Source organism: Arctopsyche grandis, chromosome 6 (genome assembly GCF_051622035.1).
Source record: "Arctopsyche grandis isolate Sample6627 chromosome 6, ASM5162203v2, whole genome shotgun sequence".
Taxonomy (NCBI): Eukaryota; Metazoa; Arthropoda; class Insecta; order Trichoptera; family Hydropsychidae; genus Arctopsyche; species Arctopsyche grandis.
Window position 1 is genome coordinate 14,401,558 of NC_135360.1, and position 25,871 is coordinate 14,427,428.

General features: G+C 34.2%; 3 protein-coding genes across 5 annotated transcripts in view; all 3 read right to left on the minus strand.

Annotated features, from left to right (window-relative positions):
• The window catches only part of LOC143912753 (uncharacterized), a 602,600-nt gene that overhangs the window by 365,779 nt on the left and 210,950 nt on the right, over positions 1 to 25,871 (minus strand). The window lies entirely within an intron of this gene.
• The window catches only part of LOC143912755 (rho guanine nucleotide exchange factor 10), a 502,593-nt gene that overhangs the window by 265,772 nt on the left and 210,950 nt on the right, over positions 1 to 25,871 (minus strand). The gene's annotated exons all lie outside the window — the stretch shown is intronic.
• The window catches only part of LOC143912757 (uncharacterized), a 408,567-nt gene that overhangs the window by 12,870 nt on the left and 369,826 nt on the right, over positions 1 to 25,871 (minus strand). The gene's annotated exons all lie outside the window — the stretch shown is intronic.

Genomic DNA, 25,871 nt, shown 5'->3' on the forward strand with positions numbered 1-25,871 from the left:
TTGATTTGGTCAGTTAATGGATGATTATATAGTTATATTTTCGGTCACTAACTGCTTGAATAATGTCTGTTAAAAAATATTTACTGACCGTAAATAAATGGATTACCGACCGTTCGTTTTTATCAACGTGTATAGCACACTATTATCACTAAATTTTTTAAAAATTGAAAAAAAACTGATTAAAATTTTTATAGAAATAAAGTATGCAATATAAGGTACATATTCTAAATACATATGTCGTTTTTTCATAAAATTCATAAAAATTCATAGAAAAATTGTAGTATTTATTTATTTAATTGAATATGACAGAGGGTTTTCGTCACTAACTAAAAACATTAAAAGTAGAGTTGTCTGGCGAACTAAAAATATCTCAAAGACCAATTAAGCTAGTTGGGGAAAGTATATTAATAGCCTGAATGAAACGGGTCGAAGTGAGTTCGGACTAAAAAAAAAATACAAATAAATAGCCAACCCTCCAGTTGTACAGGGTAAAAAGGGACTCCGACACCAAGGTTGTCCAGATAAGGAAGCAAGGGGTTAAATTGATTACGACACGTGTGGTTTTACACGCAGTTAGGCTTGGAGAGAGAAGGAGAGCGCGCGGATTAATTAGATTTGGTACCGTGAAAAATGCCGCCATACGTCTACTTCTTGCGAATTAACCGAATTAAGCAATTAAACGCAACGCTCGTTCAACAACGAGATCTTCATTCATCTTCCCCTTGTTTAATTTAGATTAAAATAACCGAGAGCCGGCCGAGAAGAGAGCTTGCGAGCTGCAGTAGGATTCAATTCGACACGTGGCAAAAGTTGAAATTGGTCAAAAAGTTGGAGTTTATTAGCGAACCAGTCCTACGTAGTCACGTAACAAATAAGGGACAAACCAGCAGCTAATAAACCGACCTTAATGTCCTAAAGCACGTATGCATGTATGTATGTATGTACCTATGCGTGGTTTGGATAAAGCGACCCAATAAGGTCGTGCGTCATCATTAGCATTGATCAAATGCACGCTATATAAACATAAATAATTATTATTAAAAATGTATGAATTGTAGTAAAAAAAACACTATCAGTTATACTAAAGAATTATTAATTATGTGAATAAAAATATTTGAAACCGAGTGTACGACTGAACGATCATTGTTTATTATGTGTCAACTTCAATTGACACTTTAATTGAAGGCTATGATTATGTCAATTGAGCTGCGCTGGGTAATTGATCTATATTGAGGGAAAAATTGTTAAACGCCTGTCTGTCATTCCGATGTACGAAATTGTGATAAATTATTTTGAGTTTTTATCTAGAGATCTTCTTTACAGTACGTACCAGTCTGCGCGATATGTAATATCTAAATTTCAGGATTTCCTTATTTCAAATATCAAATTCGACGAAATAGCAAATATTGAGCAAACCGCCACCGCTAGTTTGCGTACACTTTATATTGAGAGCAATTTCAAAGTTTCAGCGTATTTATCTAGCGGCTGAGCGCCCTTTGGCTGGGATTTATCATAACTTCAAGCGGAGCGTCGAAAACCCTTATAATGCCGTACTTTTCGGCAATTTTCCGCGAGCCTCGTGATTACGGAGGGAGGGGTTATTGTGGAGGACCACGTCGAGTCCATCCCTAGCCTAATGTCGCAGAAGCAATAAAACGGTTCGAATCCCTTTCGACTTACAATGGGTGAGGATTTCAGCTCAACGTACAACGTCTGTCCGGGCTAAAGCCACTTTATAGCAGTTAAACCGGTAAGTAGTTAAGTCTCCTGTGAAGAAGATGTCGTCCCGGTTGTTGCCCGATGTTGGTCGGTTGTTGTTGTTGTTGTTGTTGTTGTTTCGAAACCTGCTCGTCCTTAACGTCGAGGATCTTGACGGGTGCCGCTAAACTTTAATCCCGGCTATTGTCAAATATTAATTCGAGAGAGAGTGCGTGTGCCTTTATTATTATGCGGAGACAAACAGACGTGTTATGGCGTTTATACACATTTCGGATGTGAGATAAATATTATATGTACATAGATCACATTCAAAGTACATTTTACCTTTACGTAAAAAAATGTGTGCAGACTCGGCAAACAGGGGTCTGGCGATTTGTCTGTCGTAGCGATTTTAGATCGGCAACTTCTCCGTCGACTGCAAATTGCCTAATTTTATCACATATTACGTAAAAATATGCCGTATTATTATATTGAAATAAACTATCTTGGCATATGTAAGTCCACTTTTCTTAATTTCGAGAAATATCTCGCAAAACATTAAAATACAATGTTTTACATTTAACAATATATAAAGTAAAAATACTGGTAGCCCGTGATACGTTTATTCTGCTTTTACAAGATTCTGGACATATCGTAATAAGTTATAACAATTTGTGAATTTAAATCAAACAGAAATATTGTTTTTGGAATTGAAAATTGGAATGGCTCATATAACGATGTTGATTCTTTCAATTTTTATGACAAAATAATTTGTGGTTAGACAAAAGTTTGAGAGATTTGTCTCTCATAAGGTCTGTCGTAGATAATACAGCTACGACAAATTTTAAACTCTACGAGACAAATATAAGTTCATGCTAGATATTTGTTTGTATGAAAATCTCTACATGAAACCTATATTTTACTAACTCATACTGTATCCATTTAGTATTCCGTGGAATTGAATAGAAAATACATTGTATGTGTTTGTATGTACGTAAAATATGTCCAAAGTTTAAAGATCGGTTTTATAAAGACAATTTATAAAGATAAAAATAAAATAAATACTATTTACATATATTGCATTTGGATTAGTATTTAGTTTCGACATGTACGAATAGACCTTTAGAGGTAATTTAATCGACGTACATATGTATGTATAGACAAAGCAATGTATTACGATATCCATAATATTTGAGAGAAAGTGTCTTATCAAGAATTTTTCCTCGAGGATTAACCCCTAAGTTGCATCCTTTCGTTAGGCAGACACATTGTCAATCTGAGTGTTGAACCGAACATGAAATATAGATCGGGTAATAAAGCTGTCAACTGAGCGAATCGATCGATCAAGCGCTCCGATACAATCGCTTCAATTTTTCATCGTCCCCAACTCGTTTATTTATTTTCCCAAATTTTCCACACACATATGTAGGTATACGTCGACAACAAATACGTTTATAAAGAGTCAGCGAGTATAGCGACAATTTTCCACCCCGAGGAGATACAGTTTTTCCCCTTCAAATTGGAAAGATACATCCGCATTATTAGATGTTTGCGTCGGTCGTCCTAAGACAATATTTTTTTTGCGCCGCCATTTTACCCGACTGGTCAACACGTTCGTTCTCCTCCAACACATAAATAAGCTAGATATAATAATGTGTATCAGTTTTTCGCGGGAAAATTTGTTTATTCACCCCCCCCCCCTCACCCACCTCTTCTCGTTCCCTCATCGTTCGATCGAAATTGCCACTCTTTGCGCGTTCATCATATGAAAATTCCCGTATCGGAAATGCAATCGATCAATCACGCTCGGATTATTGTTTGTCCGCTCAAAATTCCATATTTCATAATCAAAGTGGAACGTTTCGCGCTAAAGTGGATCGCTGGGTGTTGTTATCGATTCTGATTATAATATGCCTGTGTGCTTTTAATTGTGTTGTATAATTAAGGTTCAAAATGAATATAATCCAATAGTATACATTGCTTGAAGGGTCTTAATTAATTATGAATAAATTTGATTTCATCGTTGCAATGTCATAATAGGGTAACTAGGATATGTTATACTCGTATAATTGAGTGGTAGAAGACTTCCGAAGAAAATTTTGTTTGCTGTATAGGAATAAAACTAATATACAAAACACTAATACGATAATGTTTTACACAATGAAATACTTATTTTATGAGTAAATAAGTAAAAAAATATAATAAGAATTAAATATTTTAAAGATGTGTTAAAAGCTTAAAAATCTATAAATGATCACAATTTGTCTCGTATATTAATGACAACTCTTGTTTAAGCAAAACGCGTCTCGAGATATTGCATATACAAGTTATTGTAGTATGTATGTAGAACGGAGCTTTATATGTAATTTCTTATTTTCCTATCATTCAAGATTAAGATACTGGAACGGTAGGAAAGTAAATCATTTTCTATCTATTTTGTACTTTCATTTGAGCTACATACATATATAGAGTAAGATCCGAAGTAAGATAGAGTAAGATTTAAATATACCTCATTACAATTCCTCAAAATTTTGTATTAAATTCAACATTTGATGCTTTTGGATAGTTCGTTTATACCTACATGGATCTATCTGTTCATATCTATAACAGACTGTCATAGATAGTAGACTGTTATTAACAGTCTACCATTCATTAGATATAAATCAAAGCTACTTATACACGAATTCGTTCCCGAATTTTCACATTTTTTCCACGACCGTCTCCGGAACAAAAACGCCATTTTCGCCGGGAGAGATTGCGCGCGGCCCGGAGCGAGATAGCTTTTCGAGCTTTTCCGGGGAAAAACGGTCGCAATAATCAGAAGAGACGACGACGTCGCTTTTTTTGCACATAATGAAAAGCGACGGTCCCGCGCGTATCGGCCACTACCATCTCCAGCCCGGTGGCCATTTGTCGACCGATTGGAACCCGGCGAACCCACCCCATGTTCGCAAACCCACCCCATTCAGATTGGGGGAATAGGGCCAGTCGTTATCTGGACGGAAGTGGAGCTTTCGCTCGTCATAAGTCGATGACGGACATTCGACGGGAGCTTTTACGGTTAGTGCGCGGTCCTGGCGCGGATGCGGATAAAAAGCTTATCTCTTCTGCGGCACACAAAAGTCCCGAAACGTTTCCGAATTCTTTTCGTGACGTTTCCAATTCGGAATGGATGAATATCGGACGGGCGAATGTATGTACATATACCGCATACTAATGGTATCAATGCATATACGGATCGTAATCACACAATGCAGCATTCAAATACATGATACCAAGAAAAACCTTATAATTTTATAACAAAGCGATAAAAATCGACCATTACACTCAGGCCCGGCCTGAGGGTATTTGGTGCCCCCAGGCAGATTAGTTTTAGCGTCTCCCTCCCCTTATTTTTTTTAAATAATAAATTTTATAAAAGTTATTTATGTTGTAGAAAAATATAATGACAAAAAAAACATAAAATTAAATTTACAATTTTTTTTAAATTAAATTTACAATTTTTTTACAATGTTCAATATACTACATAATTTCGAAAGAGACTTTGTATATATATATACGTACATATATGTATGTATGTATTGTTCGTTCGTAATTTTTAAACAGGTAAGTTTCTATGACGATATATTTTCTTTTCGATTCAAATAAATTCGCCAATACGATTTTTTTTTCAATAAAATTAATTAAACTTTAAATATTATAAATTTGAACGAAGTGAAATGCGCAAATCCCACATTGTGCTGCGTCTCTTTCCATGATATACGATTCCAAGGGGAGAAAGAGAGACGGAGCATGGTGTTAACAGCACTACGTATGTACATACATACATACGAACGCACGCCAATATATACGATATTTTTTTCAATTTATTAATCAAACAAAGAAAAAAAATATATGTTTGTCTTTGTCGAAAAGTATATAAATATGGCGAATTTAATATTTCTTTCAATAATTTGGGCAGGTTATGAAATTATTTTGATCCAAAATTTGAAGACCGATCTCTCAGGTTTAATAAAATAAATTTATCACCGTTTAAAACGACTATAAATTTATAGTGAATTTCCATAAGACATTTTGAAGACATTAGTAAATAAATATTGTTTAAAATAGTATATACAAATTTTGATGAATGTATCAATGAATCAGCTTAATAATTAATTTGATAAAATGTAAAATTGCAACTTGAACCCGTGTTCCGAATACTCCGATTAGTAATGATTAATAATTATTAATTTAAACTAATTGCACTTGACTGGAGATTGTACGCCATTAATTAAATTCTCACAAATAGGGATTTAACAGTAGTATGCATATCGAAATTGTTTGGCTAATGTATAGAACGATATACCATAATAATATTAAAATGGACTAATGGATTTGGTGCTTTCAGTTGATTTAAAAAAATGAATGCATGATGCATCGTTATTTTAAATCACTGGAATTCAATAAAACCGTAAGCCTAACGACAAATCGTTCCCGACTTTAATTATTGTTCGCTTCGGTAATCGGAATACGGCAATAAATCGCAATTAGTCGAATATTCTACGAGTCGTTTGCGTCGATTAGACTCGAAATCGTTCAGTAAATAAAGACGAAAAGAAAATCTCCCGTAATGATCGCCGTAAAAATGTATCGGATTATTTACACACGCGAACCATAGAGCCTCTGACGAATCAATTGCCTATCAAATTAACGCGCTATCGCAGATAAAAAGGAGTTTCATTTCATAAAACGTAGGCTAAACGGGCCGATTGAGATAAAAAACGAAACGATTGGAGGAAATTTCAAACGGTCCAATTTTATTTTTATTTTATTCAAATGCGATATGCGTCGCCAGCCAACGATTAATGCTATCTAGAAAATTAATAGAAAAACACTTACTCCATTGATTTCCAACTTTTGATTAAGACAAGTTATCTCTCGGTAGTCTGTTTCCGTTAATAATACACCTCAAATTATTTTTTTGTCATTTTATTATCCCCCAAATCACCCCTTCCCACATAAATATCTGCGCTGATTGAGCTTGTTCGTATTTGAATTATTAATATATGTATATATATATAATATTTACAAAGGTGCAGTACATTTTTCCAAATTAACGACGATATTTATTAATTACAAGACGAGCCACAGATGAAAAATACAATACATTTGTTTATTTTATACTTGTTTATTGTTTAGTTGTGCCCGTTGATATTTCAATGGGTGTTTTCGGAAAGGATTTGATACATTAATTAAAATAAAGTAATACGTATATAATATATATGAAGCGTATATGAATCAAATAATTAGTCGATTCCGGACGGGCCTTGAACCCTCGACCTCTCTACTGGTAAACAATGCCTTAACCAGTTGTTGATATAAAACAAATTAGGCATAGAAAGCCGTCTTATGTAAAGTTCGGCAAAAGAGATGAACACAGACAACGTTCAATGTGCGAGAAGGTCATAAGTGATGGTCAAAATGTTTTTCTGCAATTATCAATTTTTTCACGTACCTTTAAACGGGTTGGAAATCGCTGTCTTACGCCAGTATTAATCTCAAGAAGTGACACTTATACGAGAAGCAATCTAATCGAGAAGATTTCTAATGTGATATTTCGTCACGGCTACTAAAATACAATTCGAATTCCTCCACATTCGAAATCAATCGAATATAATAACATCTAATCAGCGACAGTGTATGTAATTTACATATCAATTTTGTAATGTAGAAAGTTGCATGCCATTCATTTTAGAACCACTGATGCTTTACGACTGGGTTTTCGCCCACTGCGCCGAACACAAAAGGCAATAAAACGGACGCTGCAAAATAATAGATGCACCGATAAGGCGGTCGTCCGATGCAAAATTGCACACCACCAGGCTAAACTGCATACGAGTATGATAAATGAGGCGGTCGTAAAACGGGATAGACTGACGGACATCTAGAATGCGACTCGTATCATAAAAGAAAAATCCAATTCCGCGCAAAAAACGACCAAAGACATCAAAACCGCGTCTCACCGATTCAAAAATTTTATATATCTCACTTTTGGTTTATGTGTGATTTAAGTTTTGGAATGCATTTATTGCTCGGTGGTAAAACTCGGGAAGCTTCCGGATATATTATATATATTTATATATACATATATGTATGTATGTATCTGCATTCTCGGCGGAATTCATAATTTAAATGGGGGCGTTAGTCAGACACTAAAAGGGTTAACGGTCGGGGTGTCGGCGAGGCAGTTAACACACGCGCTCCGATCGGTAATAATATTTTCGAGATTTATTCGACGTTGAACTAACCGCTCCGGTGTATTTATTACGTGCCGAATTAAATATTATATATGTACATATATTCGGAGGCATCGATTTTATCTGCATAAGTGTTGTAATTTTTTAAGAAGAATTTAAAATGCACCCACAACACGTCAATAAAAGATGATGGAGATGTTTCACTCGATGAAAAATAATATAAATTTATTACAATGAAAATAGTTGAATTGAATGAATAACATTTTAAAGTTACATTTTTGATCCCAAAACTACGAACGTTTTTTGTCTGATTGGTAAATTTATCATATTTTATTTCAAACTATAAGCTGTATAGCACAAAGGCTGTATCTAAGAGGCACTTACTTGGTCAATATACATATGTAGGATATACAATTTTTTTGTTTAAAACAAGTGTAACAATTTTTTTATTAAATTTATATTTCCCCATGATGTCATACTGGTTGCCCCTGATCGACATCTATGGTATTAAACTTGTTAATAAATTTTAATCGTCTTGGAGTCACAAATATCTAAATCTGACCAGCAGCATTACAGATTATACTCGGAATAATATTTTTTCAATCGAGGTCAATCCACGGGATCAAACCCGGAGACTTCTCGGTGGTTAGCATTATCGCAAGCACCGAGTTATGCTGCTGGTTAAGATTTATAGCCAAGAGCCATTCAAAAGAAGCTGATTACAGAGCTTTATATACATAGAACAGATAGAAAATCAAATTTTATAAACATGGTGAAATGAAAAATTGGCCTAATAAACGCAATATTTAGCATAGAAATTTTTTTTTTGGTTTTTAAAATTTGGTAGATAGTATTTGAAAGCAATAAAAATTAAAATCAATAGAGAAATATCTGACTATTAATTCCAATAATAACTTTGAGCACATCAATACTATTTTTGAGTTAAAAACTGCAAAAGCCAAAAAACTGTAAAAAATGTGATTTTTTTTAAATGCTCATAGCTCATAAAGAAAGTGAACCAACAAATCATTATCATATTCGAATTCAGTATACTCTAAAAACGTGGATTTCAGTGAAATTATTTGACCTTGTGACCTTGTGACTACAGCTATGAATAAATTTTAATTATTATTGATATTTTAGATAATTCAGATTAAGATTTTTTTAATTTTATAAAATAATTCAATTGAATATATGTAAGTATCATATATTTTCCATGTCTTTTAAAAAACGTTTATTATACGTATGGCGGGCTTTTGAGTTTGGCGAGGGAAAACTTTAATAAAATTTTCACACCGATATGTACCTACATACGCCATATTCCCGAGAGTCTACTTTGCACCGCACACCAAGTTTTCGCACATGAAAAATGCACGACTTCTCAAACTTTACTTCGCAAAATTGATCGCAAAAAAATTATGAGCAGCGCGACGACGGCGAAGACGAAGAATGATTTCCGCCGCGTAAATAATGTAATTGGTTAGTTTCTGGAGCAACTTTTACTCTCTCGGCGAGTTGGAAACTGTGCCGAAAGTCGAGTGGGGGTGTTCGCGTGCGTCTTCAAACGACAATCGAGTTGAAGAAAAGTTGGTCGAAACGCAGACACCTACCCACCTCCACAGCCGCGACTATTAATCAGCTCAAATTTGGATAGCCTCTTCTCAAATTGGAGCGTTCGAGGTGATTGATGACTTGGTGTCGTTGTCGTTGCACGGTTGACGTGTATCAACCCATTGGAAGTGTGAGAGACGGTTGTTGGGGTGCTGTATGCCCGGATCGCTTCCAAAGGGTTCACCAGTCATATATTACACGTAATTAATTTGTCACGATGAAGGGATAACGTTTTGATTCGAAACGTGTAAATTAACATAACATTTTGGCGTATCCGTCGTATGAAATTAAATTTCAAAAGCTGATATTTCAAATCTGAATATACTTACAATATAAAAATACCATTTATTTTGTATAAAAATATTTATATGATATTGGTGTATGTATGTAGTTTTCTTTGCTTATACAAAACTTGGTATACTAATGGTACTTTAGTGGGAAGAACATACTCAAAAGTGCGGCACGGAACATGTGGATGGACTACAGCTGTGAGAGGCTTATCTTCATGTCATTATTAATTCGTACGATTGTACTATTTCGACAAACTCCTCCTACATTACTTCAAATATGGGAACCAACGTTATCGATTTTTTTCATATATTGCATTTATTTTATATTAATCGACGTTTAATACGTGATAAAATATTTTTTATAGCTAATTATAATAATTATCCTCGCAGATTTTGCATTATTTTAACTTAAAACACACATTCTTAACTGGACGCTTGGCGTCCAGCACAGTGGCTAGTGGCTAGGTAGTAAAGACAGACGTATGCAGCACGTGTTTTTAGATAGTTTTGCGCATGCAAAAAAAATGCGAGACGTACTACAGTACGCCTAATTCCTTTGTTAACCTCACCCCCTGGGGTGTTTTCAGTGATATTTGATCATTGTATTGACATGACAGGTTTGAAAGGGATCGGTTACGTTGATTCCCATTTTTGAAGAAATGTAGAAGCTTGTCGAAATAGTCATAAGAATCATAAGATCATAAGGAATAACACAGCATGAAGACACGCATGTCACAGTTGGAGTCTATCTAGGTGTGCCGTGCCGCACTTTTGAATGTGTTATTACCATATGTTAGATCCTAGTCTCGAAGCCGGGTATCTAAGAACACCCGTGCGACGCAGTTTGGTAAATTATACATAAATACAAAAAAAATTGTATCGTAAAATCCATGGTAATTTATAGAGAAAATTTACCGAAAGCAATATAGTCGCTAAATGCAGATAAACATGAAATAGTAATGACTACTAATACTGAAGTTTATTACATCATTTGATGTAATCAAAACGTAATATTCTCTACGGATAATACTAAAGCCATTTAAATTTAACGGTAGAAATTCAGCGAATGACGGTAATAAGATCTGCGCGAAAATAACAACGTGCATAACAATAAATATGCTTTAAATAAACATCCGTACGTATTTAGAACATATTATATTTGAAAAGTTTATGAGGGCTTCCTTCAATACATACAAAATATATTTTTTAGCAATATATTCGATTCAAAACGATCTCACAGTGAGAATTTTCTTCGGGAAGCCAATGAATCGATCTCGTCTGTCGAGGACGAGGCCATAACTCTTTCAGATTATGATATATATTCGAAAGAATGTTTGCGAACGTTTGTCGACCTGGTGTGGCGTGAAGCGCCGTGTGAATAATTGGTAGTTGTTAGACCGAGATTTGCATAATCGTGTCTCGGTGATAAATCACGCCAAACTGACAAAACATCCACGAGGTAGCTGTCCCCACACCGAAAGCCCTCTCCGAAGATTATGAATGTTCGGCGAGGTGGTGAAATGCTAAATAATTACTCTAAGTCGAGTGTAGTGCGATAAGAATAACGTTTTGCGAATATTTTAGAAACACACATAGTTCTAAGCTGGGAAGCTTAGTCATAAACATGAAGAAATTCGATTGTGGTATAACAATAAGTATCACAGTCACATTATATGTATGTACAATAGTACAAATTCAATTTATGACGGAAAAGAAGGACAAAAGTAATTTGATAAAATAGACATTTTACGTCAATTTTATAATTTATATATATATACTATAGTGATTCTAGATATTGCTGCTAAAGTTATATTTTATTACATTTGAGATTTTTTTTGCCACAATACAAAGCATTTCAGAATTGTATTTTAATGTACAATAAGACATTAATATGTATGAATATTTGTTTATACGTTGATGCTATTATGTATCTAAATCCACAATATTACATTTAAGATCGCCAATTTTTATGTATATACATATGTACTAAATCATGGTATCGTAACTTAGTGTTGATGGCTTTAGGAAGGGTTTTTTTTTTCCAAATTTCATCTACCCGAACAACGCTAGATATGCCTGCTGGTATAAATAATAATAAGTCGAGAATCATATATGTACATAATATATGTATAATATTTTATAAATACGAACAAATATATTATATTTGACTTATTTGGAAAAAGTTTAATCTATTTATATGTAAATTAATGCAGTCATGAAAAACTGGATTGAACTCATTTGTAAATTAAAAAAAAAACACATTTTGACTGGCTACGAAATTTTTTCATAATATAGACATTAAAAACTTTAGTGTGAATATAACTGGGCACGTGTAATAAACACCATCATCATCGTCTATGACCACTCACCATCCACTGCTGGATCAAGGCCTGTCCAATACACCTCCATTCCTCACTGTTCTGCGCAACTTTCATTCAATTCACGCCACACATCTCACTAATTTAGTCTACTCATCTTCCTTTCGCCCTTTTACATTCTCTAGGGTACCATTCTAGCACTTCTTACTTGTCCACCTTTCGTCCATTCTTCTAGCTACATAATCCGCCAATTGCCATTTTCCCTCTCTCTACTATATCAACTACCCTTGTCATTCTTTTCATCCACGTATTCTGTTTCTTATTTCTTCTTACATTATGACGAGCATACAGATTTCCATACATCTTTGAGAGGATTGAAATACATATTTAGACCTTAAAGCAAGATGTGACAATCTCAAAATTTGACAAATTTAAACTAAGTATTAAAAATGATCATGCTTGAAAAACACATGTAAAAAATGATGGCTAAATCATGCAAGGTTTCATATATGAATTGATCATTGTTTCGAGTGAACTTGAAAAAACGTTTCACTATATTTACAGTTTCACTATATTCACTATTCACTATACAAACGTTTCACTATATTGACATATCAGAGCGTTCAAAAAATACATGTTCATTTTAAAAATAAATATACAAAGGCACTGACAGAAGTAAACTAATGTGTACATATTCATACATATTTAATATGTACATGTGTAAATATGATTCCAAGTTTTATTATTTCGGATACACGACGTTTCCCGTCGGCTTCTAAGGGGGGAAATTTCCAAAACAAACAAAACATTCAAAAGCAACAACGTAACGTTCTTTGAAAAACGCGCGACTAGACTTCACCGCGCTTCCGGCGCGCGAAAACCTGTTGCCGGGAAAGCGCAATTTTCCGCGAAAACACGTTACGGTCGAAAGACTTCCGTCGGATGCAGACCGCATACGAAAGCCGTCTTCAATCTTAGATACGAAATAACGAAACGAACGCGTTGAGAATATGATTAAAAAAATCAAAAAATGTTTATGTACATATTTATAAAAAAATGTACGTATATATATTTTTCATAAACATACTCTCACAACCGTATAATAATAATAATGATAATAATGAACGTCGAATGCGCCAAAGTGTAAACGGGAAAAATGCGAATAACGAAGTGCCGCCGAAAACCCCCCGAGAGTCCTGAAAAACGTTTGAATAGGCGAAGCGGGATTCAACTCAAAAGCTGCGAGAGCTAAATAAAGAAAACCAGGCGTGTTTTCGTCTCTCGCGTATGGGACAAATAAAAAGTACTATATATTTTTATATACCTATTATATAGTGCTGCTTAAATATTTCAGTAAATTTTTTAAACCAAAATCTACGTCAAATGCAGTGGTATTCTTTTGACCTTCATTTATATGATATAATATTTTATTATATGTATATAAATGTATATAAATAAAAACATTTAAAATTTAATGCCGTAAAAGCAAATATGCTATAGTATAAAAATAACAATTAGCTATAAAGTTAGCGTACAAATTAAGAATAAAGCACCGTTATTAAGTAACAAACATGATATTGTAGTAACGGTATTAATTAAAGTTCAAAAGAAGTCTGATCATATCAATATCACTAATGAAATAAAGTAATCTTATCAATTAAAAGTTCCGATGTTCAAAATCTGTCAGTTGAAAAAATTAATGAACTTTCTCAAAGCTTTTTGAGTACAAATAAAATCGGTTGCTGTAAAAATATCAATTACAGTGGAACCTCAAATTACGAGTAATTCGATTAACGAGTGCTACGAGCAAAATTTTTCAAAAGACTTGGAGTAGTACGCATTAATACGATCCTAAGATAGAAGTAAAGAAAGAAATCATTGAGAAACACCAACAAGCAACGTATGTATGTGGCTGGCAATACAAGATTTTATAAGAAATCTTCGTCAACAATCTTACAATCTAGTAGCACAATTTGATATACGAGCACGTTTCCGAAATAAATTATGATTGTAAATTGAGGTTTAGCTGTAATCTAAACAAGAACCGTTTAAATCTAGTCTAGTTTAACTTGTTAAATTAAACATTGTTGGATTACTAAACCGATTGCTAAAGTAGTACTATTTGAAATACACTTATACAGTACAATATAACAACATACAGCAGAAGAATACATTGTGAATATAAGTAAACATTTAAACAATTATTTTATTTGTATAATACAAATTGAAAGGGTTAGTCACCAAAGTGTTATATTTTTCCTTAATAAGTATTCATATGAGAAAACTACAGATTTTGCTAACCGATAGCGGATGGCCCGCGGATCTTAGGTTGGTATAGTATGGCTTTGTGTAATATAACACATTGAAAGCCAAGGATATATAAGTTAATTTTACGAGGTTGTTATTCTCCATGTTGTGATAGGTACATACATATGTACGAGTATGTGTGTTGGAGTAGGTATGTACGAGTCTTGTTGAACTTTGCAGGTTCGCGGTCCCGAGGGGTAGCCGGTAGTACATATATTATTTTATGCTCCCTTCTACTTTTCGCATTAATCAAACGTAATTTGACATTGGCTGAAAGTTTTATTAAGTCAGTTCGAGGTGGTTCAGATTTACACGAGCGGATCCAGCCTTTTCTTCGATATTTTATACCGAGACGGTGAAATTTCTTCGCGGATGCCCGTCGTCGTTTATCGTAAAAATATCGACGCATACATATTATATGTATGTATGTATGTATATATTTATGGATAGGGTTGAGTGCATCCGCACATAAAGCGACGAATAAATAGAAACTCATAAAAAGGACGTAATTTTTCCGCTGTCTGCGTTCAGGGAAAATCGTTCAATTTCCAATTCCGCCGATGGAGTGCAAAGTGCGGTCATTGAGTGCCACTTTAAAGTTTTCCGTTTCCAATTGGAAGTGTTTACTATTCGAAGTACTGGAATTGTGCAAGCGAACGTTTCGTCCACTAAATGCAATCACAATTACACGTTTTCTTAACAATTGGACGATTTTATAGTGAGGTGAAAGCTTGCAAGCTACATTCAATTAAATTTGGTTCAAAAGACACGAACATTTTGTGGAAAACTTGAATACTTCCAAACAATATGATGCATCTTATGTACAAATAATATAATGATAGAGTCTATGTAAATTTTACATCAGATATTGTGATAAAATATAATTAAAACTAACTTTTATAACTTTTCAAGTATATAACCAAATCAATGGTTACCATATAATGCTTTCAATTGTGTGGCCACGGGGTTCTATCCCGTATGCTGCTTGCCAGACCTTGTATATATGACTCTAAAGTCGATCATTTCCTATCAGAGTTTGCCAATTTATTTGATTCAATTGAAACGTTTCCAACAAATTGGCAACCCTGTTCTAACCTTCGCAAAAATTCGAGCTATTCAGAAACTCTACTAACTGATTAAAAAGTTGTCCATAGATGTCTCTGTGGCTGTTAATCGTTTGACCATAGATGTTCTGTTTAATAAATGGGTGTATCTATACATGTTTAAATAATTAATAAATCATTCTTAATAGTATACACATATGTACATTGGAGCAATCTGTTAGATGAGTGTGCATGATTGGTTGAATAAATAAAAAATAAAAAAAAACGATTAGATTTGCGAGTGGCTGTCATCACGTCGATCTGAAAAACGATTCTGTTTAATTAACAGAATCATATCTTTAGAAGATTTTAAGCTATTTTACGCAAACTCAAGCATCATGTCAGAGATATTGGCTTATTATAAAAAAGCTAGCTTTCGTATGTTGGTAAAAAATCAAAGCGATCGGAAAATTGTGGTTCGAAATCAGCTTACAAATTTTGCGTCAACGACAAATATTCTAGTGAAACTAATGAAAAAACATGTAAAAATAAGACAATCTAATAAAAAAATCAATCTATTCAATATCCATATTAAAATTTAGCGTTTTTATTTTAAATTGTTCAATAAAATAAGTAAATAACTTTCTCTCTACCTATTTGAGCTGGAAAAAAAAAACTATTTATTCGACTGACTTAGTAAATTAACCAATGGAAAAATGCATAATCTAATAAATATTAAAGTTTAGTAAATATATCCTCAATTCGTATAAGAAAAATTCATTGAATAAATCTAACAATGGCAAGAACACCCACAAAAGTGCGGCATGGGACGCGCTCGTGGTTCCTAGCTGTGATGGGTGATCTTCAATTTATTGTTAATTAATACGATCACAGTATTTTAAAAAGTTTTTCCTGCATTTCTTTAAATGTATTTTTTAATAAAAACTTATGTCAATACAAGGATTTAATATCACCGAAAGCGCTCTGGGGGATGAGGTTTGCGAAGAGAAGCGATGGTTCCGATTTGATATAGCAGCGTTTTTCTTGCATGTCTAATCACTCTCTAATAATTTTATTTTACTACCGCCATCTATGTTTAAAACTAAAAACTGGATAGACGTCAGGCACTTTTTAGAAATTCAAATTTCAAACGCGTCTTACACGATATTTTTGCACCATCGTAATGGCGGAGGATCCATTACTTATATTGATGACCAAAATGAGCAATATGGCGAAGTATGAAAACAATCGGATAAGAGGCAATTTTTTTCCTGAATTGTAATTGTAAGTGAAACGTAAAGGAGGTATCTAAAAATAAATACGAGCTGCATACCATTCTGTGTGTCCGTACCTTAATAGTGTAATGGAAATTTATCTATACTTCATATTTTTAGAAAATTGAGTTATCAAGGCGACACATTCACGTGTCGGAAGTAATGTCGAAAAAAAAGTTTAAATTAAGATAAACTACGAACAAAACTGCGGATTGCCTTATCGAGACCGATACGCTTTTGACAGGTCGAGATAAAACCGTTAGAAGTTGTTGGAATAGTTGGCTTCAGCAGGAAATTCTAGGACGATAAGGATCTTAGTCAGCTAAATGCCACGTACACGCACACATAGAACACTTCCTGTGACTGTTTGATCGAACCGAAACATCGCGTCGTAAGTTCAAAATGACTTACGTCCACACGAACACACATATACGCAAATGTACGTGAAAATAATGGATTATTACGGTGAGATCTAGTTCAAAAGTCGGCGTAACGTACGCATATATTCCGTAGGTATGATTTATAGAGCTTTATCATCGCAATCTCTCGAGGAATATTGCCGATATTTCATTTTGTTTTCGCAAAACTCCCCATTGTGGAAGAGGACGCCTCCAGGGCCGTCCGCGGCAATAAAACCGCATACATACTGGGATAGGGAGAGAGGGAGAGCCCATCGCCCATAATCCGTTCTTGTAATATTAGATTAATAAGTTGGACTTAAAATATGGCCGTTAGCTGATGGGCAATTCCGCTCTGAGGATTTATATATGGGCGTTTAAGGAGATACGTGCTCGCACGCGAACCTACGGTTTTGTACCTACTGTGGAATTATTTCAATGTAAATCATATGTATTTATAAAATAAATGGAGAATGATTATCCATTATAAGGCAGAAAAAAGTCCATATAATTTATAATAAGGCACGGTGATGATGAACGGTATGCTTATTATGAGACAGATGGTGATTAGGGAAATTTTATTTTTTTATTTATTATTCTTCCCATGGTGCCCGTACGGGTTATTATTTATATATGTGTAAGTGTAATACCTATGGTATCACACTTACACATATACAAATAGTATGCAGGATGGTTTTGCCAATTTAATGAGGAACCGTTTCAACAATGAAATCAGACAAATTGGCAAACTTTGATGGGAAACGATCGACTTGGAGTCACACATATCCAAGTCTGATTAGTAGTACAGCAGAAATACTCCAAATATAATCTTTTCGATCAAGATCAACCCAGGGCTTGAACCCGGGAGCCTCTTGGTTGTTGGCATTAGCCACCGAGCTATACTGTTGGATATACTTTTGAAGTGTTATGACCGTAGGCTACACTAGTGGAAAACCAATAAAGCAGAAGGTTTTTCTTTTCATTTTGTTCACCTTTTTTATAAGCTTTTTATTACTTGTTATTTGTTGCGTGTATCGTTCTGTCAGATTGCCTTAATGGGTAGTCTAATATTAGTTATGACTTCTGTTAATTTCATAGAAAAACATTTTTGCTCTCTTGCATTCAACACTGTTGGAACGTGTGTTGTAATTTGTCATTGCCCTATCGAGTATCCGTCCTTTGCTTTTAATATAATGCATTTTAATATAATAATTTTGGTAAGGTTTAGTAATAAATTATTATAAATCAAAAATATGGATATTAATTTATTTTACAATTTTAAAATTGTGATATTACAAAGCAGTTCCAAGTCGCAATAATGTATCAAATAACCATAAAAATATCATCTTCATGTGAAAATGTTTATTTGTATTATATTTTTATTAGTGACCTACTGCACGCATTCGTGCAGTAGGCCGATTTTAATAGTGGCCTACTGCACGCACTTGATAAACATATCAGTTGACAGATTCCAGATATGCGCATTATTTCTGTGACGTACACACGCCTTTGTATAATTAAAAAATAGATATATGCTAACCGGCGTTGCTCGGGCGGATGAAAATAAAATAAGGTTTTAAAAGGATTTTACTTGCGTCTATGGTCGAAGTTAACGTATCATGAGATTTTTTTTGATCTTCAGTTGAAAACTATGGATATATGTTATAGTATATATGTAGAAAGTTAAAAATATGAACATAATTATAGACGAAATATAATATAAATATAATATTACGAAAATAAAATTGAAATTTAAAACAGAAACTGTTCTCTGGCAACTGATTAAAATAAATTGGACAAAAGTGTTCCCGTGTCGTAACGATGTAACAATTGAGATTTTTTTTGGGTCCTCGCATATTTCAAAAACTCCAAAATGCGATTTATCACACGCTCGCGTATTATTGTTGCGGCCCTACGTCACATACTACTAAAAGGGAGATGGGGGTCCCACCAAATAAAAGTTTGGAAGCGCCGATCCCGAAGGGTATATTTATGCGAATACTTTCGCTTCGGGTGTAATTTATAACGGGTAAAGAGACTTCTTCGTTGGCTAGACGGCGCCCCCTAAACACACACTCGACCGAAACCATCGAAAACTTTGAGAAACTTAGGGCAATGCGTGACAATCGCGGTGGATAGCCGATAGCGGTCAACAGGAAATAGCGTCGAGAAATATTGATTTAATTTTTAAAATATTTTTTTATAATAAGTACTAACGTAAGTATAACGGATAGATAGTATCTGAACTACGTATCACAATCTTTACTGTACTGACAATCAATTGGATTGAAATATTATTTTATATTAGAATTTCAACCTGCAGAATGTATGTATTTTATAATACATATGTACATACATATATAGTACGCTCTTTTTATTTCATGAAAACGTATTTTAACATCACGCAATTTTCACTAGCAATAGGGTCGTATTTTCATATCTCCCAAAAGGCTCGATAAATGTATTGATTATGGAAAATATTAAATAATCATTTAATGAACTACCAAGCAGTTCCAATGTTCACGTGTTTATGTATTTCCTACCTGTCCGATAACGATTTTAAAATACACTGGTTTAAAATACGATGGTTTAAACACTATATGTATATTAGACTAAATAAGAATTATAAATAGGTTTTTAAGTCATTTCTGCCATAATATATATAAATACTGCAAAATATAAGTGAATCATATAAAACAGCAGCATATCTCAGTGGTTAGTGTATAATGCTAACAACCGATGGGTCACGAGCTCGAGCTCTAGCCCAGTAGTGTTGCTGGCCAGACCTTGTACGTATGTATGTGACTTCAGGTCGATCGTTTCCTATCAGAGTTGGCCAATTTATCTGATTCCATTGAACCTGTTCCGACAAATTGGCAATCTTGCCATGTTTCTCGCAAAATTTGGGTTTCCGGCATCTCGACTTTGCTGATTTATTAAATGCTGCAAAAATGTTGGTCAAATTTATCTGTAGATGTCTCTATGATGCTCTGTAAAATTGCTCATAATAATTGGCCATTAAGGCGCATTAGGATTTAACTGTTAGGCTTTACGTATTATAGTAAAAGATAAAAAAAAAATAGAAATTTCCAATAAAAATAATTATTATCACGGCTGGGAATAAAATTACCTAACAACAGTTAAGTTTTATACGGTTTCTAAAAAAATTTTATGAATATTTAAAAGTTCCTTTCAATGATGAAAAATAAAAAGCGTTTAAAATGTAATGAACGAAATGTGACGTTAAATTTTATATACACATTCATATGTTTTGTATATTATTATATTGTCTCGGCTTTTGCTATTTTAAACTTGCCAGAAACATCCAACTCAATTTTAAGAATTGCCAATCATCAATGTACATCGAAATGTGATCTGTGCAACCCCATGAATATCTCGTCTTTCGTACATGCTGAAATTCTAACAGTTAAAATGCATTCGAAAGAGCATGCAGGCTGGTGGTTTGAAACAAATGAATATTTGCTATTAGATTCGTCATGTTTAAGCTATTTATATTACAAATACTGAGCGAAGCCCGGTGAAACAAGTAGTAGCCTATATAATGAAAAGGCTAATATTGAATCTTATAGTTCAAATTGGATTAACTCATAGTTAATGAAATAATGGTGTCAGAAGTGGGATTCAAATAATAAATTTAGCCTCGTATATAATTAGTCGTCAGTTCCGTAGCTCTTCCAGACTAATTCATCAGACTAAATTGGCGCGAAAAACACAAGCAGTTTTCATGACATGCATAATAGGACTTAATCGAATCGAAATCCGTACGAGTGGACGATGGGGCGAAGCTGGCGCGAGGATTCACAAGCTCCAATAAGAGACGGCCACCGCACAAATCCGGACTCGGATCAGATTGAATTCGATTCCGGAATTATTCGGAAAGCTCGAAACCGCAATAGGGCGCGTGACATCGACAAAAGCTCGAGCCGACACCACGGCCCCCCCATCGCGAAATTCAATATACGGCAAACCCGTCGATACCGGTTGATTCCGGAGCTTTTGTGTCCTCTCGAGCTTTTGTCACATTAGCATGACAGTGCGACGTCTCGGCGCCGGAGCCCGCGATTTTATTGGACTCCCGGGAATGCAATCTTCTTTAATTGGTTTATCTCGAGGGCCACACACTCGAAAGCTCGATCGTGTGTATGTGTGCTATTCGCGTGTGTGCTTTGTCGGAAGAGAGCTTTTAAGCTCGCGAGCTCTCTGCACGTGACTGACTCGAAGAATCCGCTGCATTTCTAGTTGCATTCCGCACGACCGAGTCGATATTTATTTATATTGAACAAATAAATTATTATTGTGGAGTGTTTCTATTTGTGCTAGCAAATGTTTCAAAAAAGTTCATGAATGAAATTTCATCATTACTACGGGTTCATGAATGAAAGTTCATCATTACTACGGGTTTAAATTTTCGCCTAGAATGAAATATTTCGAGTATTGTATAATATATAACTACATAGGTTGACACGATAGGTGTGGAAATGGACCGAGGCTGCTAATTTAGTTACTCGGACGTTGCGCGTAACGTGGCATCGCCCGACTCGGTCCGACAAGTATACACGTATCGTGTTAACCCGGCCCTAGGGCCAAGTTAGAGAGGCCCTTGATTTATTTGAGAGGTTGAATTTTATTTGGTATTCCAATATGTTTAATGTTCTTATGTTTTCCTTTGGAGATATATGTACATATATACATATGTACGTGTAGAATAAGAATAATGCTAACTACCTAGAGCTTGCCAGGTTCGATCCCGTGGGTTGACCTAGATTGAAAATAATATATTTGGAGTATAACCTGTAGTGCTACTGGTCAGACATGGATATTTGTGACTCCAAGTCGATCGTTTCCTATCAGAGTAACAATTTATCTGATTTCATTGTTGAAACGGTTTCTACATCAAATTGGCAAAAACCATCCAACTCACTATGTCACCACCAATTGAATATAGGTTCAAAATTTATAAACTATCAATTTACATATGTACAAATTAAATACCATAATGTCGCTCAATGGAGACCCGTAAAGACATCATGGGGACATATGTAAAAAAAGCAAAAATTCAAATCGCTTTAATTGATATTGCTATAGTATATATGTATATTTCAATTATATTCTACATATGCATGTATGTATGTATTTCGAAAATATAATAGAAAGCCACTATAGATGTACATATAATTGGCATAATTATTTGAGTGATCAAATTTGTTCTCTTCAGCAAAATTTTCTAAAAAATAAATAAATAAAAAAATTGCCCATTTATCGTATTTTCCACTTTTTTCTAATAATTTAATAGGATCGTTATAAAAATGAGAATTTTATAAAATTATTAGTATAGGAAGGTCAAATTTCATTAATTAGAGAGGATGGAAAAACAAATTATTTTAATGAGCAATTTAATAGTATTAATAAAAATATATATTTAAACGAACTGTATTAATTTTTTTTTTAAAAAGAAATTTTTAGAAATTATAATTCCGTATGCTAGTACAATATTAAAAGTTTGGAATTGATTCAGTATCCCATTATAAGTTGATTATAATACAGTTAGCAGTAAATTGTTCCCTATGAACCATCGACCTTAATATTTTTTGTCGAAAATAAACAAAAGTATTGCGGAAAAGTTTCTGGGGAAACAGGCGCTGTTTCGGTTACGGGGTCACGAGGGTTAAAGGGGGAGGGGCAGTAACTAACAGGAGTATGGGTATAACGATACAATTGGGAACAATATCTCACAATGTATGGAAGCTGTAAAAGTGATGGGAAACACAATGCTCCCGAGAAGAACTGCTTTCTGATTTATCGCCGAATTCATTAGGGCAACCGGCCAATTTGCATATTTTAATGAAAGCTCACCGAGCTGATGGAGCACTACACTGGCCGAAAAGAAAAAATATAAATTTAAACGTTACGTACAGAATGAAAGTTGGGGATGCTACAATATATGTACATAAATACATACATACAACATGTAAAGCAACCTTTACATTTTTTGTGACCATAAATGTGGCGAATGTAAAAAATATATAACATACTAGTCAGCATTGTCCAGAAAGTTAGGAAAAAACCATTAAAAACTCTCCGATCCCTCCTATAGCAGATAGTAGGCCTAAGGTTTGATCTACATATCTATGAATATTGAAAAATATGGAAGTGTATTACAGTAAAACACATTTTCTCAACGTTGATCGAGTGTTTTATATAGAAGTCCTTCAATTCCAGGCTCCGACCGTTTTTAAAAACCTGTCTGCAGTCCAAGTAAAGATCAGATAGTATACCATATTTGGTGGTCCTAATTCAAAACTTTGGAAAATTATCACAATTGATCTTTCAAAAACTAACGGTCTAATGGTAAGGAAACACTTTAAACTTCGGCACAGGACGCCTAGGTAGACATCAGCTGTGATAGGCAAATAATCATATCATTGTATATTTGTACAATCTTATTATTTCGCCAAATTTCTCCTAGATTTCTTTATCAGAAATCCGTAGAAGAGTAGAAAGGCGTAAACGACGATGGTCAATCTGGTAAAAATATGGAAGAACTGCTCTATTAGAAAATTACGAAAGTCCGTCTGTTGCGATCTCTGGAGTTCCCCATTGCGTTGTATATAGTCAAGACATGGACTCTGAAAAAGAGAGAAAGGGACATTCTAGATGCGATTGAAATGAGATTTTGGAGACGGATGCTGCGCATACTATGGATCGCAAAACGTACGAACATCTCCATCCTCAAAGAGCTGGCAGTCTCTTTCTTTCAATAACATGCAAGAAAAGGGTTCTTTTCTACTTTGACCATATGGCCACGAAGAATGTGGAGAGTCTGGACTGGTAATCACCGGAACGCTAGAGGAAAGGCGAGCGAGAGGACGGTTTTTCAAGAGATGGTCTGACCAAGTCAAATAACTGCTGGAATCATCCCTTAACGCTGTCTTTAACTTGGCGCAGAACCGGGAGGAATGGAGGCGGATCGTCCATCAAATTTAAGATGACTTCAATGACCACGACGCTCAGCATTGAGCAAACGAGAAAGATGTGAAGAAATTGGTAAGCGCTTATATGGAGAATAGTTGGAAAAGTGTGGCAACGAATTTACATACATATATAATAGAGTTAATCTTTGCGGTATAGTAGCGTAGGTGAGCCCGAATGAGAGCAGTACATATGAAGTGCGCTTCGCCTACGAATTCCGCGTTAATTTCACGCATTCGCACAATTGTCAAGGGACTCCAAGTCCTCGACTTTCTCGACTTCGGCGCCCTTTCAAGGGGTGGCTGGTGGTCGGATGAGCGGTGGGAGCGAAAGCGTTAGGGTCTCCTGGAAAACTTCGAGAGATCAAAGCGTTATTTTCGCGACGCTCACTTCAACCTAAACAGGCGAGCTGGCGACGCAGAGGCGTCGCTCGTTAGGGACGCCCCGTAATTACTGAATATTTATACGGACGTTTTATAAGCTGTGAGACATTGTATATGGGTGTGTGTGTGTGTAAGTTAGTAAATGTATATATGTATGTACATACATGTGTAAATTCTAGGGAATTAACGAAGGGACGCTAAGAGGTGATAGCTTTGCTACGCGACGCGCGAACATGCAAATGAAAATGCTTTTTAATTTATAATTCTCGACGTGCACAGCTTTCATTTCTCATTTTTATTTTTCTCATTATTTTAGCTTTGATGCGATGAATATTAAATATTATTTTTTTTAATTTATTCTCTTCAGTGTAAATAGTAATATACGATAGTGAGTCAAACAGATTTAAAAATTCACACAAATTCGCTTAATGTGAAATTCGAGAAACAAAATGATACATGTTTTATTGAATATTTCATATTATTCAAAAAATGTACCTATGTATGTAGATAGACGTACCTATATAGATTCAATATTATTATTTTTTTCAATGTTATGTAATTCGATACAGATTTCTCAAGAAAAAATTCTAAATAATTCAATCTTTCGTTAATTTCAAGTTCAAATTGAATAATAATATGCTTTAATATAATACGAAAAAATCAATGTGAATTATATAAAATTTATAATACAAATATAAATAATAATCGTAAATATAATATAATTTGTATGAATTTATCTGTGAACTATTACATTTGTATAGTGATAGTTTAAATCTACTTTCAATTCAGATGTATGTAAATACATATTTTAAAAGTTCTGTAATTATTTGGGCAGTGAATTTCTTTGATTTGGTCAGTAAATAGATGATCAGTAGTTTAATTATCGGTTACTGACTGCTTGACTAATGTTTGATTGTCAAAAATACTTAGAGTGAATAATAATTACTGACCGTTCATTTTTATCTATGTATATAAGTACACTATTGTCACAAAATTTTCGTAATAGTTACTGACCTTTTATTAAAAAAAACTAACTTGTTGCCTAAAAAACTTCAATTTATCAATAAAAAGATTTCAATTTGACTTTCCCGAAAAAATATTGCTTTTTCTACCGATAGGTTTATGTTTGTATTTTGGCATTTCAATAGTATGTTATTTAGAAGGTAAATTCAATATTATATTTATTGAAATCATCCCCATCCTAATAATATGTATCACATCATTTTAGATAGGGCAATAATGAATTTGAAATACGTGCACGGTCCCATTCGAATTCGAACGACAAAGAGGTAAAAAAATCCCGAAACGGGATCGCAAATA